This window comes from Larus michahellis, chromosome 17 (genome assembly GCF_964199755.1).
Source record: "Larus michahellis chromosome 17, bLarMic1.1, whole genome shotgun sequence".
Classification (NCBI taxonomy): Eukaryota; Metazoa; Chordata; class Aves; order Charadriiformes; family Laridae; genus Larus; species Larus michahellis.
The window spans coordinates 4,178,741-4,199,922 of record NC_133912.1 but is presented as its reverse complement, the minus strand read 5'-3'; the positions used below and the strand labels follow the sequence as shown (position 1 = coordinate 4,199,922).

Below are 21,182 nucleotides of genomic sequence, written 5' to 3'. Positions count from 1 at the left end.
GTACCTGTGGGAATCCATCAGGCTTCCCACCTGAGGCCATGGTGTAGGGGTGAGCGAAGGTTTGGCTACACGGGCAGCGCTGTGAACAACCTGGGCTCGAGCTGGCTTGCGTGTGCAACTTTGTGGGTAGATCCAGAGCATGGTCTCAGGAAGGATATGAACTAAAGAGCAGCCTTCCTAGGCATGGCTGTGGGCAGAAGCCCCCTTCCATTAGTCCAGATGTGTTTATGGCAGTAGTTTCCCTAGTGGGAACAGCGCTGTACATCATACAGATTGGAAACGATTGTCTTCACAGGGTCCTTTCCCAGTGGAGCACCGCACTTACTCCTTTCATTGCAAGGGAAAATATTACTCCTGTCCTGTCTGTTTGTTTCTCAGCTGCTGGTGGAGAATGTTTGTAGGTATCAGAACTAATCAGGGCAATTTTTAATTTACCGGAACAGACATGAGCTGTCGCAAGCAACAAAAACATTGCATGGTGTCTTGGTGCTACAGTTTGCAGGCCTGAAGTGAAGCATCGTGGCCAACCAAGCCTCTGAGCCCCGCTGTTTTGATTCTTTACCTTATGCTGGTGTTGAACGGCTGCATTTGTTGGAATAGAGATGGGAGGAGAAACTGGGTCAGCACTGAACGCAGCGTTAAACTAGGTATTTGCAGACCCAAGTTTCTTTAGGTCTAGGGACACTTTAGGCCAGTTTGAAAATGTTTTCTGTGCCAGGGGAGCCCTGTGGCCCAAGGAAGAGTCCAGATCCCGTTCCTGTCTCTGCCGTCACGCCTGTGTGAGAGAAGCATTGCAGCAGCTGTGCAAAAGGGCTTTGAGATTCAGGCACAAAGTGGTTATTTAGAAGTGAGATGTTTGTTGTGTTTTATAATAGTGCGTTCCTTTGAAATGATGGGCTCAGCTTGCTGGCAGAGGATGCTGCTGGATGTGAATGCTGCGCACAGCCCGCACGTCCACAGACACTGTGGCTATAAATGCTCTTTGTGCTGGAGACGTCCCAACTTGCAGCTTTCAGTCAGTGCTTGAGCTGTTTTCTTCCTGAAAGGACCTGGGCAGTCCCTCACCTGGAGTGTGGTCTGTTCACAGATGGAGCAAAGCTTTGGCTTGCTTTTGGCTGCTCTGCTTTAGGAGATAGAATCATAGAATCATAGAATTGCTGAGGTTGGAAGGGACCTTTAAGATCATCGAGTCCAACCATTAACCTACCCTGACAAAAGCCACTTCTAAACCGTGTCCCTAAGTACCACATCTACCCTTTTTTTAAACACCTCCAGGGATGGTGAATCCACCACCTCTCTGGGCAGCCTATTCCAATGTTTAATAACCCTTTCAGTGAAAAAATGTTTCCTAATATCCAATCTAAACCTCCCCTGACGTAACTTGAACCCGTTTCCCCTCGTTCTATCACTTGTCACCAGGGAGAAGAGGTCAGCCCCCATCTCTCTACAACCTCCTTTCAGGTAGTTGTAGAGGGTGATAAGGTCTCCCCTCAGCCTCCTCTTCTGCAGGCTAAACAAGAGAGAGACATTTGTCTCTCTCTTTCTAGGTGGGAATGAGTAGCTGGGAGACGAGGGAGGAAAGAGGAAAGGAGCGTGAATAATGAGTAAGTGTTAAATTTCTGTTTATGAAAAGGCTGTTTGATAAGTTGGTAGCCATTTAAACAGCACTCAAGAAAATACAGCCTCTGAGAAAGGCCAGTTCAATTCTGTGCCATACATGGATTTGCAGTATCTGAGATGGATGAGATCTCTCCTCTGCTTTCACGAGAAACAATTTATTTACAGGGTGAAGCTGTCAGACCTGCATGAACACTGCCAAACCTGGCAGGTCTGCAGAATAAGCTTTTGTTTGGGTTATATTTCTAGCTTCTTCCTTCAGCCAAAGTGGCCCTGCTTGAGCCGCAAGCTTTGTTCTGAGAAGTATTAGATGGTCAAAAGACGGGCCCTGTTGTCGCCTGCCAGCTAGTCCTGACTGATGCTGCATGTGTTTGGCACTGCGCTGTGTGGGATGGCTTGGAGCAGAAATGAGGACTGCAAAGGTGTTGTTGCTTGGACCTCCACGGAAAATCAAAGCCTGATTTCTCTCTTTAGCTGGGAATTAGTTTGGAGAGTGACTCACTGTTGTTGAAGTAGCTAACGCTGCCTGCAGGATTATCCTGGCCGCTGCAGCTTGGACTTCTCACTCACATTGTTCCAGTTACTCAAGTGAGTGACACATGGCCTCAGTTAAAATCTGTAATTGTAGTTGCTTTTTCATCGCTGCTTGCTAAGCTAATGAGGTAATCAAAGAGAGAGGCGGGAGGATCCACTGGGAAAAGTCAGAGATCTTTCATGGCGTTGCTGGAATGCCAGGGCTCAATCTGGTCTAGCGTGTGGCATCATTTTTCACCAGGAGAGATCAAACACCATGAGCTTTGCATCTACTGTCTGTAGGACGTTAATGTTTCTGTTCTGCTGGAGCCTATGGTTCAGAAATAATGACCTGGTGAGAGGCACACCAAAATAGTGCATGGAAAGGTCATGATAACAATTACAGGAGAGTAATAAAAGCAATTAAGTATTCACAGTGGCTTATTCCTTTGTAAGGGTGGAGATATTCCATTTTAGAGAGGAGCAGAGGTCGTGCTGTAGAAAGATGACGAGCATATTTGATGGGGCAGGTGTTGGATTCCATGACTTGGGCAGGGTGATTGTTCTTTTCATCTGTGTTCAGGGTGGTGCAGGAGCAGGGATCAGCACAGATCATGAAGAAGCCTTCCCTTACACCTTCTCTGAACGCTGTGAGGCAAGAAGCTGCAGGACTTCCTCATGCTGTGGAGGGGAAGCGAGCATCTGTGCCAAATCCCCATGGTGGTGCCAGTCCTCTAGGGAGAGAGAGCAGCAGCAGCAGCATGCTGGAGCCTTCAGCGTCCTTAGTGTGGAGGTGCACATCCTCTGCGGCTTCGACATCTAATTCTGCCGCTGTGATGCCTCTCCATTCCTGGGCTTAGTCTAGTGGCTTGGGAACATTCCTAAGACTCGTGCCGCAGGCTTGTTCCTTCATCTCTGCCAAAGGGTTTGTGGCCTGCATCCTCTACTATGCAACGGCAACATTTTGCTGCCAAGGTGATGGTGTAACTGAGATTTAAGGCCTGTGTGTGTGCAAAACTCTGCAGTGTTTGAAATGGAAGTAGGAAAACGGTCATCCTCAATCTGTTTTTTTATATGATTCACAAGGGGACTTGTGGGCCTTGAAAAGAAAACGCAGATCCCGTGCCAATAGACAAATGTTGCAATGCTTACTGGTGCATTAACAGTGTTTTCAGTGCAGGATTGATACCAAAGCATTGGGTGAGTGTGTATGCACATCCCATCAGCTTCATCAATGACAATGTTGTTGCTGTTGAAATGGGTGAGGAAGCAGGCTCAGAGTTAAGTGCCTTGCACATTTGGAGTCAGCGGCAGAGCTGGAAATAGGACCCTGGTGCCTTGGCTCTCAATCCTCTGCTAATCACAGCACTGGAGGTGAAATGAAAGCCTTCTCCAATCTTCTCCTGCTAGTGCCCGGGGCTGGGAGGCACGTCTCCTCCCTCTCAGAGCGGCTGGAGCGGAGATGCGGATGGAGGGCTGGCAGTGCTGTCTGGGGCTGGAGAAACTCCTCGTGCTGCTCATCTAGGATGCTGGGGGGATGTCGGTGGCTCTTGCTGAGTTGGAGGGACCCCACTACTAACGCCAGACTGCTTTTGTTTAGTTCTCTGATTCTATCAGAAAGCAGTGTGCTTTGCTCCCTTTATGTTGTCAATAGTGGTGGGTTTTTTGTTTAGCAGCAATTTTGCCTTTGTTGCCAAAGCTGCAAGTAGGGCTGGGCCGCGTGAGGAAGTGTCATTAAAGTTTGCTCAGACAAAGGCGCTTGGTGACGAGATGCAGTGTTGCTGAATCCACAAGGGGCACAATTAACTGATAAGAGTAAACTAATTGTTATTCATATTAAATTAGGGCACAGGTGATTTGGAAAATCTATAGACACTCCCATATGCTTTGCAATTTTGCATTGCAGATTATGGTTTTATAAGGCCCTTCTGGGATTTGGATTATAGAAGCAAAGTGTGGAGCAGTATCTAAACTAAACATACTCTTTCCTGATTAACTACATGATAAAAACATAAATGTGCACATCAGAGGATTTACCGCTGTGTTTGCATACTAATTTTTCTTTTCCAGGCATGAACACCGCAGTTTTTCATAGATCCAAGTGATTCGGTTCAGCGGCAGCTGGGTAAACCCAGCCCTGGTGACGTGATTCCCATGTTGTCACGAAATAGTTTTGAGATGGTGGTTAATAGCAGGGAATGGGCATATGGCAAGGACACGAGTGCCACAGGAGTGGGAGGAGATGCTGAGATATTTGCTGCTGGTTCTTTTGCGCTGTCATGGTCTGTGAATGTTCGTGGGTAAGAGGCAGCAGGGCCGTGCTCACCCGGGCAGGATGAGGTGAGGCTGCAAAGAGGCACGGGAATGGCAGGCTGCTTGAGCTTTTGGAGCAATTCTGCACCAGGCTCTGTTGCTTTAAAACAGCTCTGAAATGAATATTTATAAACGGGACATGAAAAAAGAGTCTAAATTGCTTGTGTGATCTTGGGACATGTGAGATATTATGATTATTTATGCACTTCTGTGTCTCGCTTTATCAGTTCATTGTGTTGCAATCCCAGAGTGTCACAAGCTGCTCTTGAAGGAGGTTCTCTCTCAATAAGATCCAAAGCTGCCTGGCAATGCAGTAGTAGAAAATGTGGGGACATCAGAGCAGGAAATGGAGCAGAGCGTGTTTCAACAGCACGGCTTAAGCATTAAGGCAGAAAGAAATGCAGGCCTTTGGCTTGGACTGCTGATAAGTTTCCTGAGCCCTAAAAACAAAAACGGCTATGACTTCTGTCATCTGGAAGTCCCCATTTGGGATTGTCTCACTTAACACACCAAGAGACCCAGCAATAATTCCAGCAGTGCATGCATGTCCTTGCGTCCTCTCCTCTCTCTGGTCTCAAGCTGCGGCATCCAGAGCAAAGACAAGAGTGTCTGACCCGTATGATGGGTGTGTGGAGGGTTGGTTTGGAAACAGAGCTTAATTACAAAGCAGTGTGGAGGGAGCTGGATCTGTTTATGTTTGTTTGCTAAGAGGGTGCTTCCCGATAAATTAAAATCCCTCAGAGAACAGTTTGGATGTATGTGATTTAGCACCGTCTGGGTCGCGCGAGTCTCTGAACAATCCCTGCCTTGGATTCTCGCCAAGATAACGATCGGAGAAAGGCTGTAGCTGGACAAGGAGTCTAGGGGTTATTGAATCACTCCTGCCAACTCCCAGCAATGTGCTAAACCATTTCCTTTTAGATATTCCCCTGAGTTAGGTTTACGTACGATGGGTCTTTAGCCTGTGAAGAGTTCTTCCAAGATGTTAAGAAGCACCACTATCCAAGGGGAGATCCGTGCAAAGCGTGGCTCTCCTTTCCTGGGCTCTGAACCGATGCAGGCTCTGTCTCTCTCAGCAATGCCAAGAGGGGTCTTGCGTCAGGCTGAGGTATCTCTACTGAAGGAAATCCCAAAGGTAAAATGCCAGCCTAGCGCTTAACTTGTTTGCCGATTTGAAGGGGAGAGGACCACCTGCTGATACATCACCACGGTGTTTTTTTAGGGTCTCCTCCCCAGTTGCACTGCCCCTAAATGTGTTTTGCATATATCTGTGAAGCATCCTGAGGGCATGCTGAATCCACACGTCAGGGTGTATAAATGCCCTCCGTACTCGTGCACAGAGCATTGATGGGGTGAAACAGCGCCTGATAGGCAGTGCTGCCAGGGCGTCTCCCTGGCTTGGCTTCAAGGTAGAGATGGGGCCTACTCAGGGGATAGTTTTCCTCCAAAGGTCTTTTTGGACATTTATCGTATCAGGTGGATTGGTGCACTGCCCGTCTTCCAAAGGTTGTTGTTAGTGTCCGGTTCCTTGCGTCTGTCTGAGGGCACTGCCCAGCTGGAGAGTGCAGAGCGATCACTGTGTCCCTGTCTGCTCTCTTGAAGTCTGGTCGCAGAAGTCGAGCTGGGTGATGAGGAGGCATCTCTGATAGCTTGTGTAAGTGAAGTCTGAGAGATGGACTTTTTTGAGTGTAACATAAAGAGATTTTGGATGAGATGACAGCTTTTATTGTTGCTTGCTGTACCTTTACCAGAAGAAAAAGAAACCTTGGCTTCAGAGTAGATTTGTCACAGAATTATCTGCCAGTTTCCCCCCCACTGAAGCCCAACAGACTAAAAGGCTGGTAATTGCTCTCTGTAGCACAGCAACAAGGGCTGTAGCAGCATGGTCTGTGCAAACAGCAGAACGTGTTGCTCCACTCCATAAGAAGCTTATGTTCTACTTGAAAACCTGTTGGCCTATGTTTGGCCCTTGGAGAATAATAACGGTCCTGGCAGGTGCTTGCTGAAGGATCGTTTTGCCCAGTATGCACATGTCAACCAAAGCAGGAGCAAGGATCCTTTCCAGAGAGTGGGATGGACAGCGGTGCTTAAAGGGAGCACCATAAATAGGTTGAGGGGTTTTGTTGCATGTAGAGTTAACGCAAGTGGTTAGTTTGATTTGTGGTTGTGAACAGCTACTGCTCAGCCCTCCTGTGGGAAGAAGGGGAATTGTCTAAGGTTAGCAAAGTGGCCAAACTTTGAGGGTTTTTTTCTCCGTGGCCCTTGAAATGAGGCTCCTAGGCTCCTTCTCATCTGCATAACAAGGTAAGTGGGACTACCAAAAGAGGTTCTCCCTTCCCAGTGTCAGGGTTGGCTCCGAAGAGCTCAGGATGTCATTTCAGAAACTGGCCTGTCTCTTTCCTTGTTGTGTTTCTGTAGGTGGTTGTATCTCAAGTGTGGCACCACAAGACAGTAATAATCTAGAGCCCAACCTATGGGCTGAGGAAACTCCCAGAAAGCCTGAGGCGAGGTATTTCCCATGTTCGGGCTGCCTGCGGCCTGAAAACAAGGCAGTGCTGCTGGAGGGAGTGAAGCTGTGATTGGGGTTGCAGGGGAGGCTGCCAGCCAGGTTAGGTGGGGAAACATGGACCACATCAGCCCTCGGGTTGCTCCAGCTGGTACGCTGCTCCCTCGCAGCAGCTCAGCACTGTGCTTGTGCGTGCACCACTGAAACGTACCCTGCCATTTGCTGAATATTTGCCCTTGCTCTCTTCCCTTTGCCCTGCGCTGCCTCGGCTAATGAGGTTACTGTTTAGCCGGAGAGAGGTGTCTGCTCGTGTTTGTGCCTGGCTGCAGCGAGGTTCCAAGCAGAGATCCTCCTGACAGTGCCAGATGGTGAGCCACAAGCGCAGGAATAGGGGGAAAGGGAGCTGCAGCTCTGTCCCCTCCTGGGAAGAAAGCCCGGTGGGAGTGTGTCTGCCCCGGCACTGCTGCTGGGTGACTTTGGAGTCTGGAAGGGGGAGATGGAGCACGGTCAAGGAGTGGGCCTCTGGATGGCTGGGGCAGGCAGAGTGTCAGGCTGTGAGCATCTAGTTTAGGTTTTTTTGTGCCTCCAGTCCTGTGGTAATAAACCTTACATAAACCTAGCTGGAAGCACAGCATTAATATTTAAAAAATGACATTTAAGATATTGAATATATGCTGTGTTCTCCAGAAGTGAGTGAGTGAGTGTGTGTGTGTGTGTGTGTGTGTGTATGCACACACTTGGGGCTTTGTTTTCCTTTTATAGTGGATTGTTGTGTGTATGTATTTTACTCGGGGTGTTTTTTGCTATAATAAGAAAGGGGAGGGAACGGGAAAATACTGCTCTGTTTATATACACTGCTGTCAGCAGTGATGCTGCGTGTTTCAGATTCGCATCCTCTGTGAAGCCCTCTGGATTCCAGGCAAACAACACCCTTCCCCCCCTTTATCCCGAGATCCCTCGGGAGGATTGCCTGAGCCTCTCCTCCCATACCCCTCTTGCTGGCAGGCTTGCCCTCTCCTGGAATTTGGCTCTGGTGAATGTGGCACACTCTGTACCCAGCATGCAAACAAGTCGATATGCTAAGGTTCAAAGGGACAACCTTGGAAAATGTCAGAGCCATGTCTCTGCACCATTGTTCTGCTGCTCTGATCACAAAAAGGAGCTTTGAGTGAGTCAGGCTGTAATTTTCAGTCGAGGGGGCAGGGGAGGGATGCAGTAATGCCTCTCTGTATGTGTCTGTCCCTCCTGAGCTTCTTTGACACTTTTCCCAATGCCTTTCACCTTTGTGAGTCTTTGGAGACACTGAGGCAGGGCTGAGCCTGAAATGATTCTGCTCACCCGTAATTTTTATAAATCTCAGGTGTAGCACATGCTCTTTCCCTCCTCCCTGAGTTTTTATGTGTTTAGGTTTTGTGGCAGGAGCATTTTTATGTCTCTTTTCCCTTGTTTTCCCCTCTCTCACATGGCCCTGAAATAGTCAATGAATGTGCCCTTTCTTATCTCTTGATATAGGCCTGAAGGGACAGTTCCTTCCTATCCATCTCCTGAATGCCATAACAGCAGGTAGCCTGGGACATGCTGGAAAAGCTCTGGGTCTGAATCCGCCCTTTTGATATAAGTGGACATTATGCATTTTTAATAGACATAGAGTTCAGTGAAACCCTTCGTACTAGCTGAATTGGCACAAAATTCCCAGGCAAGTAGTCTTTGGAGCTGATCTCTCCCTAGGTACCTTGCAGAAAATGAGATCAAGGACAAAAAAAGGCCATGTTCCCTTTGATTGCAAGAACTGCCTTGTTTTGCAGAGGAGGTGGCTGAGCAGAAGCTAGCCCGGCTGTGAAGTCTCTTTAGCTCTGCATGAAGGATTCTGGATTGGCAGTCCTTGTTCATCCTTGTTCATCCCCAGAGTAGATGCAACGTGAGGGGAGAGGCTGTTATAAAGTACTTTTCTTCAAGCATCACCCTACGTGGACAGTACTTCAGCACTGGCCTGGAGGCATCATCTCCCTGGTTTGTCTGATGCAGGCCTTGCCAGTCTCAGCAAAGCACACTTCCACCTGAGGCAGTGGCTTGGAACCATGCATGAAGTCCTCCAGCTTGCTTCACTTCAGGAGCAAGAGTATGGGAGCTGCTGTCCCTGTGATGATGCAGTTAGGATTTGTCGGTGTGTCTTGATGCTTGCTCATTTATGGGTAATACTTTGACTTCCGAGATACACAGCAGACATCTCTGCTCCCAGGTACCCCTCAAGATCCACAAGTTAAAACTGGGGTCTGGGTGCTATAGGTTCAAAACGAAAAGCCTTGTGAAAATGATGGGAATCACTGCTGAAGATCACTCAGGGTGCTCCACAATATGGACCTCAGCTCCCTGAGCGCTGAAGCTTTTCACAGTAGCTGGAAGGTTGTGGTTTTTTCTTTGTTGTTCCTTTTTTGGTAAAGCATAAGTAAATCTCCCCATACCTACAAGTTACCATGGCACTGTAACCTTACCAGATGTGGAAGAGAGAGAGCAATAAGGGAGCAGCTGTAGCTGTGGATCTGTGCATGTCCACTGTGGACCATGTAGCCAGGAAAAGATGGTGGTGTATGGAGAGGGCTGAGCTGGTTGGAAGCAGGTGAGCAGCAGCAGTGGCAGGACAGGTAAAAGGTAACTCATCCCCATCTCAGGACTTTTGGCTGATGTTAAACTGTCCAGCTGTGAGCGTGGTGGTCACAGACATACCTAGTGTGGTGTTCAGCCATCTCGGAGAAATCTGCTCCTGAGCATGAGTCAGCCCTGCCTGGGTGAACTATTAAAGGGCAGTATCAGGAGGTAAGATCTTTACTCTGGTCCCCAGCCCCTTCAAGCCCTGCATCCTCCAGGTGGTCCCTATGGAGGAAGGGGGTATACCTAGGCTCCTGCTGCATTGTTAGAGGTCACAGAAGTGTCCTGTCTGCCCACTGGGCTTGTTGCAATTGTCCCCAGATTAGGGGCAGCCCAAGTCACATCCAGAACCTCCTTCCCACGGGGAAAGCATGTTCCTGCTGTCCTTTGCCCAGTGCCGGTGCCTTAGTCAGCTGCCAGGGTGGACGTGGGGCTTTTTACCTTGCTGTTTGGGTAGGGATGGCTGAGTGGGGCCATGGAAAGACACAGTGCTAGATAGAAGGGGGAGCTGCACAAGATCTAATGAGTGTTACCCACTGCTTGCAAAGCCCAAGTGGACTCAGACAAGAAGCCATCAGTCTGGGCATGGAGGCACGCACAACGAGCAGTGGAGGGTGCTTCTGCTAAAGTGCACGTGCAGAAAGAGGAGCAGAGCTCAGCCTACCTTCCCAAGAGGCTGGAGGGCAACCTTGCTTTCCACCTAGCCATACGGTCACTGCTTTCTCCCATAGAGGTGCCTCCTCACCAGAAGACCCTTCCCTCACGCGCAGCCCTTCCTAGCCTCACACTTTCCGTTTGCCTGCTGAGCTGGGAGAGCGCCTTCCCTAGCCCGTGGCTGCAAACTCAGTGGGTGATGCCGTGGAGTGAGGAGAGCAGGAACCAATTCCTTAAGGGGCCATCTCAGAGCCTTCCCTGGCTTTTCCTCCCGTCGCAGGGAGAAGTGCCCCTGCCTAAGTGGAATAAATTGGTACAGACCATTAGCAGCGCAGGTCCTCCTCTGGTGGGGGGGAGGGAAGGGGCTGTCGGCACCGCTCTGGATACAAAGCAGCCAGCCACGCTCTGGCTCCTTCCTCCTGCACCCCGTTGGCCTCCTCCTCCTCCTCCTCCCTGTTCGCACGCTCCCTCCCTCCCTCTTTCACTCTCTTTCTTTCCCTTAACGCCACGCTGCAGAAAGGCAGACCTGGGGAACCGGAGGTCCACAGAGGCTGTGGAGGAGGAAGGAGCTCTCCAATGCTGTTTCTTTGCGAGTGAAACGGGGAGGAAGAGAGGCAATGAAGGAGTGTCTTGGTTGCTGCCTGGATTAAGAAAGAATACATAAAAAAAAATAAAAATCTGGACCCAACAAACGAGGAAAAAGGGAGGAGAGAAGGAGGAGGAGGTTGCTGGGGGGGAGCCCACTCCGATGGGTGAACAGCCGCTTTGAATCGTGCCTCTGTTCCCAGGGATTAAAGCATGAATGGGAGCAGCTTCCCGGCCACGATGGAGAGAGAAGGCGGTTCAGGCTATGGGAATAAGGTAACTCTTGCTTCTTGCAGGCATTGCGTGGCTGAGCTGAGCAGGACAGAGATCCTTTATGCACAGGGCTCTGTGTGTGTGTGTATCTGTGTATGCAGCGGGCAGGGAGTGGGAGGAAGCAGGAAAGACTCAAAGCGATTTTTCTACCCCTCCCAGTGTATTTAAAGGATGCAGAATGGGTCCCAGGGGCTGCAGTGCTGGAGATCACGTTGCCCCCCTTTCTCAGACTGGGTGCCTGACGATGCCAAGCTGCTTTGCCTGGGGAAGGCTGGGTGGGTTATGGGGAAATATGCCTGTGTCTGCCTCCAGGAGCACTGTGCTCCCAGCCTTGCCCTCCCAGCCCTGCACCTGCTCTGGGGCTCCCCTCCTGGGCTTGTGTGTGGCTCACGGGAAAGCTGTGTGGGGACTACAATGGCCCCGCGCCCTTCCAGCCCACCGCTGCATCCGTGCAGAAAGACGGGAGGGAGGTGAGAAGCGACTGAGAGAGTTGCTTTTCTCTTCCCTTGGCCATCTTCTGCCTTTTCTTTGCAACAGAAAGAGATGGGTTTAGGAGGAGGGGGAACTGAAATCCCTTTCATTCGTGCCAGCAGTGGTGAGAGCCAACTTTGAGGCTGCTTAAAGGGAAAAGCTTTCTGAGTGCTATCTTTTGGAGGAATAGGAGATGGCTGAGCGATGCTTTGCCATCTGAGGAGTGATCTCTGTGTCTTGTTATGTTGTGGGAGTGGGTGGGGATGAAAAATAGTGATTACGGGGGAGAAAGTCCATGGTGATCAATGAAGCTGTCCACAAATGATGCCTTCCTTTTCCCTGCTGGGCCTCTCTCTGACTCAGTTCCTGGGTCTCTGACCCTGAAAGTCCTAATTTCTCTCAGTCAGACCAGAAAGCGCAACTTCAAATAGTATTGGGAGGTGGCTTAGCTCAGATGCTTGGGAAAGCACTGGGGAGAACCTGGTGTTTACAGCTGTGGAGCCCATATCCACTTAATCCCAGCAAGTGCAGGTCTTGCCTGGGCATCCCTCAATATCTTTGGCAGGATCTTGCTGCTGCAATATCTGTCAGATATCTCCTCCTCTTGCCCTCGGGGCTTGTTGATGGGACTTGACGTGGGGTTAGGAAGCATTTGCTTTGGTTACTTAGATAATGACGTATCACAGAAGTCGCCGCTTATGTGCATACAGTGCAGAAAGTAATGAGCCCCAGAGTGCCGTCAATTGACGTAAGAGCTTGTATATACATCTAAGGAGCTTATGGTCCAGTGTTTGTTATGGACCAGAAGAGACTATGCAGTCTGTTGCATAGGTCTGTAAGTACTTGTCTAAATTCTTAGTGTCCCTGAACATCTACAGTGAGGTGTCACCAACTTGTGTAAATGCGTGAGGTTGGGTGTGTTTGTGCGTGCACATAAATATGGAAGAAGGGCCGTGTAAATGTGCAGTGGAGCTTCAAGCCATTCTTTTGTTCCATGAGTAATCCTTGCTTATATGAGGAAATTCTTCTAACTCACCCAAGATGCATCTTGCTTGCCTTGTTTGTGTAATTAGTCCTTGTCTGTACACAGATCTCCAGTGCGAATGAACTGAACAAGATTTGGCTGGAAGGTTACTATGGTTAGGATTGCTTGGGTTACCTGGCAGAGATGGAATTGAAAAGGTGTGGGAAAATGGAGGCACTTGGGAAAAGAGGGTAGAATAATCTTCTTTCTGTATGTAGCACCCAACTCTGTCTTCTGTGTCAGTTTCAAAGCACTGAGGAATATGGAAGATGTTCTGGTGAAGGGATTGAATAATTAGATGGCAAAAAAGAAGGAAATTTCTCCCAGGAGGGTTAATTCTGTGATAGGGGCCAAGAACCTGAAAATCGTCAAAGCCAGCAGGACAGTGGATGCTACTATAATGGAAAAGTATCTGACCAATAATTTTATTTTCCTGGTTGAATATGCATGGGTGTATGAAAGACAGAGGAAGAAAAATGGCATTGGTGATGTTGGCTCTGAGTACTTTACCATTTCATGCAGCTGAGTTATAAATCCCTCCCTGCACCCCCCATAGGCGTTCCCGGTGAAACGCTGTCAGCTTCTCCAGCGGAGGACTGTGAACTTGGAGTTGTGAGCAACGCAGTAACAGCTTTGATGAGAGCTGGCTCCCTCCGAGCCGGGCTGACCTGAGGAAGGTGCAAAAGAGGGGACCCAACTCTCATGTCATTTCTGTTCTCTAGGACAGCCAAGTGGGAGGAGATCCATAAGAAAGGATCTCCCTCCGCATGCGTGTGTCAGCAAGGAGGAGAGGGGGAGAGCTTTCTCCCTTGTTAATTGGCATCCCAAAGTTTCCTGACCCATCGAGGCGGCTCACAGTGGAGCGTGAAAGCTAAGGGGAGGTTGTGCCCCAACACAGGGAAGGGACTGTCACCTTGTATGCCTGATGCGGTGCCACTGGGGTCATCGATTCTGTTCTCCTGTAGCTTTGTCCTCACCAGGGCAGTGTCTCCCAGAGCCCCAGCCCGCTACAGCGATGCCTGGATTTGCTGTCTTTCCTCTCTTGACCTGCAGTGTTCTTCTGCATCTTTCTGGGTTTTTGCTCTGCAGTTGTGCACCTCCTGAGGCAGGAAGAGCAGTGAGTGTCTCCAGTGTGCACGGCCTTGTCCGTTTTTAGCACACTCATATATGCTGCGTCTTTTCTGGCAAACAATGTCTGTAGCTGGGAGATGTGGCCTAAGCTGCCCAAGAAATCTTCCAGTAACAAAGTGTGAGGACACGCTTTCTCCTTGTGCAAAGCTGACTGCTCAATGTCAAAATAATGCTTTCTGAAAGGAAAACAATGCATCTGCCCTTTTAATCTTTTCCAGCACCCTCATGTTACAGCAGTAGAAGCCTTGGGAAATGAAAAAGAACTGCCTTTTAAGGGGCAGTAGGGCAAATGTTGCAATTAGTTTTTTCGTGGGTGTTGAGACTTGCCTTTTGCAAAGCCGTTGCTCTGTCTTGCACTTCTACCAGCTCGAAAAAAGAGTTGTGCAAAAGCAGTTTTTTCCTCTCTGAATGTTGGTTTTTTATGCTTTACTTGTGGAGATCCTGAATCGGTTACCTACCAGTGTTTCGCTTCTCTGGTGGCAAGAGAAGAGATCTTTGCCAGGCACAAGGTCTGAAGAGCGAGGATAGATTCTCCCTTTTTCTCCTGCGAGCCCCATCTGTTTGTGTTTGGGTTGGCAAGTTGACATCAGGGCTGGATTCACCTTCAGAAGCTAATAAGGGCTTTGCTGAGTGGAGATCACAGGGTGTGGCTCATAATTAATCTTCATATCCTGATCTAGACACGTGGACCACCCCCACGTGCTCTAAGTAATACAGCGTATTAGTCAGTATTGAATATATCCTCCTACATTTTTTAATGGGAACTCCACGCCTCCAGGGAACTGAGGCACTGAGAGATTGAGGAAATAACTGAGAACAACTCACTGTGCTAGGGAGCAGATGGTTTCTCGCAGTGCTAATGGCTTTGTGCCACAAATTTAGCCAGTTTGGTCCTCCTCCTGTTCTTCACCCTTTCTGTCTGTGGATATGGTGTTGTACCCAATGGCATTTTCCAAGGCACATTGTTCACAGGCTCATAAAATGACTCTTGCGCAACAAGATACCTTATGGGTACCTGTACTGTGCCTGGAGCACGCTTGCACAGGCAGCTTTGCACACCTACGTTTTCCATCCTGGCCTGTGCATGGAAGTGCGTGTTCTTCCCCTTGTACAGCTGTGTGCAGATGCACACGTACTCTGTGTTTCTGTCTGAGAAGTGCCCTGTCCTGCCCGAGTACCACAGAGCCTTGAAGCAATTTGCCAGCTGCAGTGGTACTTCAGAAACCCCTCCAGCTATCCTATCCACAGGAGCCGTGGGGAACACACTGTGACATGCCTAGCAGTGACAGGAGAATAAATAGGAAATGCTCAGGATCCCCCTCCTGCCTGGATCTGAGCTGTTTTCCTAAAGAAGGGACTCAAGCTAAACTTCTGTACAAGGCTTCCTGCGCTTCTTGTGCTGTTCTTTAAGAGCAGGTGATGTATTCGCTCTCAAAGGGTGTGTTAATGCATTGGGCACTCCTGGCCCAGCTCCAGCCTGTGCGCTGCCCTGGAATGCTATTTATTGTTAGTTCCTGAGACGTGGTTTGATAGTCCAGAGTCCTTGGTGCTGTGAACTTCTAGTCTCTGCACTGGAGCATAGCATGTAAGTAAACAGGATGGACAGAGAAAATACTGCATGCTTGATTTTGATGGAAGGGTATCCAAATGCTGACAAGGGAAAGGTGATTGGCCTGTGATCATGTAGGGAGTCCTCTGGGAAAGATACGGGAGCCCAGTGAAGAAATTCTGCTGGTTAGAATGGGACAATCTTCAGAAAGGCATGAAAAAAGACCACCTCTGAAACCTCTGGGGAGGGGATTTACATTTTCACATCATGATTGAGAATTCTCTCCATTCAGCTCCGTGCTGTTGCAAAGATATGCATGCACTGGAGAGCCCACAGAAGAGAGATGTCCGCTGATGCCCGAGTTCCTTCCACACTGTCTGCTGGAGTCTGGTTATCCCCTCTGAAATAATACAGCTGGTGCCCTGCTAATGCAACGGGGAAAGTAGAGTTCAGACTCCCTCCTTCCGTTCCTGCCTTGTGCACTCTGGACCGGTGGGCTAGGTTGTCAGAAAAATTTACTCTTCTGCACTGTCTGCCATCTGAGAACCCTGTTAAAGCCCAGTGGATAGGGAATTAAAAGCTGTGCTCAGAGAACAAAGTCTGCTTACCCCCCAGAAAGGTGGGAACCCTTTGCTTAAGTGTGCTGAAGATGCGGATATCTTCAGCTCATGTAGGTTCAGCTGTATAGTAAAGAGAAACGGGCATTTCCAGCGTGCGACTCGTCTTATCTGAAGGCATTCGTCTAAAATAAGCCGAATGAATTCTCCTCATTGATTGCAAAAAGAATCTAGGCAGCGAGCCGTGCTGTGGGCACCGTGGAAGCAGGGGTGGGTTTCTCCCACCATAGGCCCCTGCGTACGGGCACTGCAAGGCCAGTGCGGCTCCCGTCTGACCTGTTGTGAGTGGGAATTCATCTGGAGCCAGATGTCCACAACTGCAGCTGCGGCACAAAGATCTTCTCCTGGCTGCCTGCAAGGTCACACTCCTCCAGCCTCACGAACGCCGCGCATTGCCTTGTGTGGGTGGTAGAGCCCCAGTTTCTCCAGTGCCGCAGCTCGCTGTGGTTATGGAGGCCAGAGCTTGTGGAGAATGAGACGCGATTCACTTTCTGACAGGAGAAAGGGGCGCGGGATTTGTCTCCAGTGCCTTGCTGGATGTCATTCTTAAAAGCCCTAGCACAGTTTCTTCCTGAGATTTGGCACCTGAAAGACAAAAGAAGGCTAATCCAGAAGAAATACCTTGACTCTCCCTCACCTTCCTTTCAGCTGGAAAGAGACCAGGAGCAAAAGGATGGATGCTGAGGCTCTGCTCTGGATTTCATGAATGGATGAATGTAGAGACGCAAGTGGGGATTTTGAGGGGATTTGGAAGCCTGCTCCAGGATTTATCTGGCACGCAAAGCATTTATAATACTTTCAGCATTATCATAACATAATGCCAGCGTGATTCGTGGCCCACTCCAGCTCTCAGTGAATAAAAAGCATAACTCCTATCACCATCAGCAGGAGAGGGATCTCACTTTTCAAAAGTTGTAGTTTTGAATAGCCCATACTCTTCTCTTGTCCTGGTGGCACAAGGCGAAGGCTTAGATGCTTTTGTGTGCTGCTGGGAATGAGTGGGTCTGGTTGCATATGCGTGTGGGTGCTGAGCGAGCTGCAGGAGTGACGCTGCCTCGGAGCAGCGCACCATGGCCTCTCGCAGAGAAACACAGTGTGACAGTGGAGTGGGTGCCTGGGTTACCTCCCCCTGGGCTTCTCTATAAATACCACCTTGGCGCTGAAGCGTTCTAGCTAAACTCCTTAGATTTCATCCTGTGTTTTTCCATCTGTTTAGCAGCTTCTAAAGCTAAAGAAGAAATGTGTACCAACGCGTTTCTCTTCACACAGGTGGCCCTGTGAGGGCCAGGACTGTACTTACTGGAGGCTGCATGGGAAAGTCCTTGGGGGAGTCCAGCTTCTCAGGGAACGAGCAAAAGCCAGCAAGTGCTGGGGAGTGACATTGCTCTGGCCACACGGGACCAAGCTAGATGATCTTCTATTATTATTCCATCTGAATCCCATAGGCTGTGGCACAAAGAGTAAACCTGGAGCTCTGCTGAGACACCGACGGCCCTGCAGGGCTTCTGGCGAGTGCATCCAAGTGAGCATTTTCCAGCTTCAGTTATGTCTTCCCCATACAACCACAGAAATGTAGTGCCACCCTTGTACTGATGTAACAGTCCTGTGGTAGGAATTAGTACTGTGGGAACCACTGTCCCAAGGCCTTCAGCCCATCCCTGCGCAGGAGAAATACATCAGAGTGCTGTACCATTTTTGGGTACGTCAGTGCAGGATTTGGGGCCTTTTTTGCGATCTTCGCTGGTGCGCTCTGTTCATTTTCACACCAGCTGTGGCTGCTCACAGTGCAACAAGAGATGCAGCGAGCTTGCATGTTTCCTCCTGCCTCCTCTCTGTGCCTGCCCAGCCAGCCTTGCCTGTCATCAGCAAAGGGGTAGCACTTCTGGAAGGATTTTCTGTATGTGTAGATGAGGAGCAATGCTGAAAGAAACCATTCATACAGTTTAATTGGGCATAGGAGCCATCCTCCAACCCAGGGCAGCTATTACACTGCCCTGAGCAGTCCAGCACTGCCACATTCAGATTCAGACTTGATGTAAGGGAAGCATAATTTTGCTATTTTGTGTGAGCTCCTGTGTGCCTGCTGTAGCTAGATGCCTCCCTGGTATGTGAATAACTCTGTGACAACACACTAGGTAAGTCATTGTCCTCCTGTGGGCACCACATCACTTCCCATGCCCTCTTTGCCCTGCCATCCCTCTGTCCCTGTGAGGAACTGTAACTGCAAGCCCAAGGGAAAGGCTGGAGTTTGTGGAGTGTACAGGAGGTGAGCGATATTGTGCTGTAGCCATTAACGAGGTACATTAACCAGATGATGAGGGAGCGGCCTGACAGGGTTGTTAACTCCTGTCCCTCACCGTAACAAAGCTGTAAAACCCTCCGGAGGGATCAAAGCGAGAGCAGCACTGCGCTCTTCTTGGTCCAGCCCAGGCTGAAAAAAGAGCAGCTTTGCAGGAGGAATTTTGTTAGCAACTGGATGCAGTACCTGGAACCTATTTTGGCTCATGAATAAGTTGATATTTCTTCTGAATAATAGATGCACATGATGGTTGCTGAGAGGCAGATCTGTGAGTGGGCTGGGTCTCTGAAGGAGGGAGTGAGACATAGGGAGTAAGCTGCAGTCCTGTTCTGAACTGGGAGCTTGCTGGATGCTGGAAGCCTGGCAGGACCGTGCAGAGATGACGCTTGGGTGGTAAACTTGCATGACTGAGGCAGAGAGGGGGCCTGTCTGGTCTTTTCATGTCTCCTGTGGTCCATATATACCACTGAGGGGGCCTGTTTGGTCTTTTCGTGTCTCCTGTGGTCCATATATACCACTATCCAGATCATGCCCCAGGGCTGGAGAAAGATAAATTTTTGTATTTATCTGCTTTCATGAGGGGCTTGGTGTGAATGTATGAATGGGAGGAGATTGGTGCTGTGATTAAATCCTAGCACAGCCTGTGGTGGGGGTCAGCAACCCATGATGTGTGTCTCCCAGGGCAAAGCAGGTGGTTTTGGGACAGCACAGAGCAAGGCTGGACCCTGAGAGCTGTGGCTTTTTTTGGGAGGCAATGGATGTGCTCAGATTAGCAGGATGCTTTAAGATGCTGCCTCACGCGGTGGGACTGAGAGGCAGCCTCTTGCTTCCTTGAGAGACCGCTTTCACCTGACTTTCTAGTGGCACATTTTGCTTCTAATTTGGGAAAGAGAAGTATAATCTGGCACAAGCCTGCCACCCTTGAAAGGCTGCCAGCCAGTTTATGGCACTCTCTGTCTGCATGCTCCCTGCAGCCTCGGCGAGATACAGGAATATTCTATCCTTCCCATCCTCAGCTCCTCCGGTAGCTGCAGGGATGCAGCGGCCCGGGAGAGGCTGACTTTGGCTGTGTGATGTGGGGTTGTATGGACATTCAAAGGTTTGTTCAGATGGGCTGTGATCCGCTTGGATGAACGGCAGCTGGTTATGGAGATTAGAGCTACAGAAGTCACTACTAATGAATAATTCTTCCAGTGTCTTTCTTATAATAGTGGCACATCCACAAGGCGTGACTCTTAACATATTCATTTTCAGAGAGTGTGCAGCTCCTGGAATGACCTTCTGTGAGGATTTGGAAGTATTTATTTCTGGTTTTCAGTTATATGAGCATCATTTCTGGCACGATTCATGATTTTTTACCATGAAAAAATGGCAAGTGTTAAAATTGGGAGCATTGAAAAGATTGGGTGGAATCTGAGTGCTAAGGGTAGGGGCCAGGACAACTCTCCCTTCATGGGAAGCGGTTGGCGTGCGAGTGAGGGGTCTGTGGGCTCTTTGGGCAGTGGGAAGGATGCTGATAGATTTGTATGTGCTAGCTTGGCCTGAGCAGAGAGGTTCAGGTGTGGCAGGAGACTGTTAAAAGAGACTGTGAAGCGATGTGATGAGAGTTCAACTCGTTCTTGGGTGGCTGAGTTTGAAGTCACATCTACCTTAGACAGAGTTAGTTGCTCTAAGTTATTAGTTACTTTAGCTCTGAAATTCTCCCAGAGCAAGCAGCCAGTGTTAAGCCAAGAGTATTGAGAAGGGGGCCTGGCAGGCATAACTGTGAATAAAATTACTCTTTAAGATGAATCCCTTGGCAGCAAGGTGGAGCTGTCTGGATCCTGGAGGTGTAGATACTATCTCTGCCTCGAGCCTGGCAGCCTAGCCTCAGGAAGAAGCAAAAATGGCAATAAAACATGCCTTTCTATAAATAAAGCCCAAAGGACAGTAGGAGGGGAAGCTGCCAGTTTCTGCCCTTTGTGGAGAAGGAACTGTCCATGGCATTGTGAGGATGCTGGGATTATTGTCACTGTAATCGTGTGAAGAGGTGCTGGGGTCAGGAAAACATTGCACACCAAAAACCTGTTGCTGCTGAATACTTCTGGGGTTTCACACTGGCAGGACACGTGTGTGGAAGGGGTGCTTTGACCTGTGGAGCAGGAGGACCTAAGCTGTGTCCCTGCCACTGCCCTGTCCCCTGGCTTAGGGAAATTTGACAGCTGTGAAGCCCCTGGTGGCAAAGGGTTTGTTACAATCCTCTAAAGCTGTCACCCTACACATACACCACCTTTCTTCCTCCAATTTATCTTTTAATAATGCTGCCAACATTATTTCTCATCGCTGTCTCGTGCACTCTGTTCTCTGCCTGGCAGTCCTTTTTGTCTCACCCAGGCAGCTCGCACCATAACGCTCTAATGGGAAGAGACTCTGGCTGCTGAAGTTAATAACTTATCCTACAGCCTGAGTCATTCTTGTTACAGAGCAAATTGTGAACTACGCAGCAATCCAGGGCTGAGATCCCACTCTAGGGGGGGAAAGGGGTTGTGGAGTAGGCGAGTGTTCACGTTCAGGTTGGGATCAGCACGTGCACTCCCCTGCTGCTAACACTATGGTGCATTTCTGGCTTGTAAATCTTAGGATGCTTCCCAAAGCAGTGTTATGTTGGATAGATGTGAGAAAATGGAGGATCAGAGAGTCCAGGGAAACCCACTCAAAAGGGAGCCTGCGGGGGAGGCAGAATGAAATGAGGTCTTTGCTCTGGACTGAGAAAACCAACACATTCGGAGAGACTGAAAGAGGAAATTCTTCTCTTTTTCGTCAGCATGACAGCAACTCGGAGGAGGAAGTGTGCCGAGATGTCCTCACAGGTGTGCCGCATCCCCCACTTTCATAGCTGGCATTCTGCATTTCTCAGGAAGCCCCAGTCCCTCGAGCTGCCAAAAGGCTTCAGGGCCACTTGCAGCACCGCGCCCTTCTGAGTCCGGCAGCGCTGATTTCTCCCT

General features: G+C 49.4%; 1 protein-coding gene across 6 annotated transcripts in view; it reads left to right on the top strand.

Annotated features, from left to right (window-relative positions):
• B3GAT1 (beta-1,3-glucuronyltransferase 1) overlaps positions 1 to 21,182 on the top strand; it is a 58,807-nt gene that overhangs the window by 9,031 nt on the left and 28,594 nt on the right. For 2 of the 6 annotated variants that reach the window (XM_074561026.1, XM_074561028.1), the window contains exon 1: positions 10,973 to 11,110. The exons of 1 other annotated variant lie outside the window; for it this stretch is intronic. The gene's annotated coding sequence lies outside the window, so the exon portion shown is untranslated. Of the gene's footprint in view, positions 1 to 10,606; positions 11,111 to 21,182 lie in introns of those variants that run through there. 3 more of the 6 variants (XM_074561027.1, XM_074561023.1, XM_074561029.1) reach the window with 3 other exon arrangements.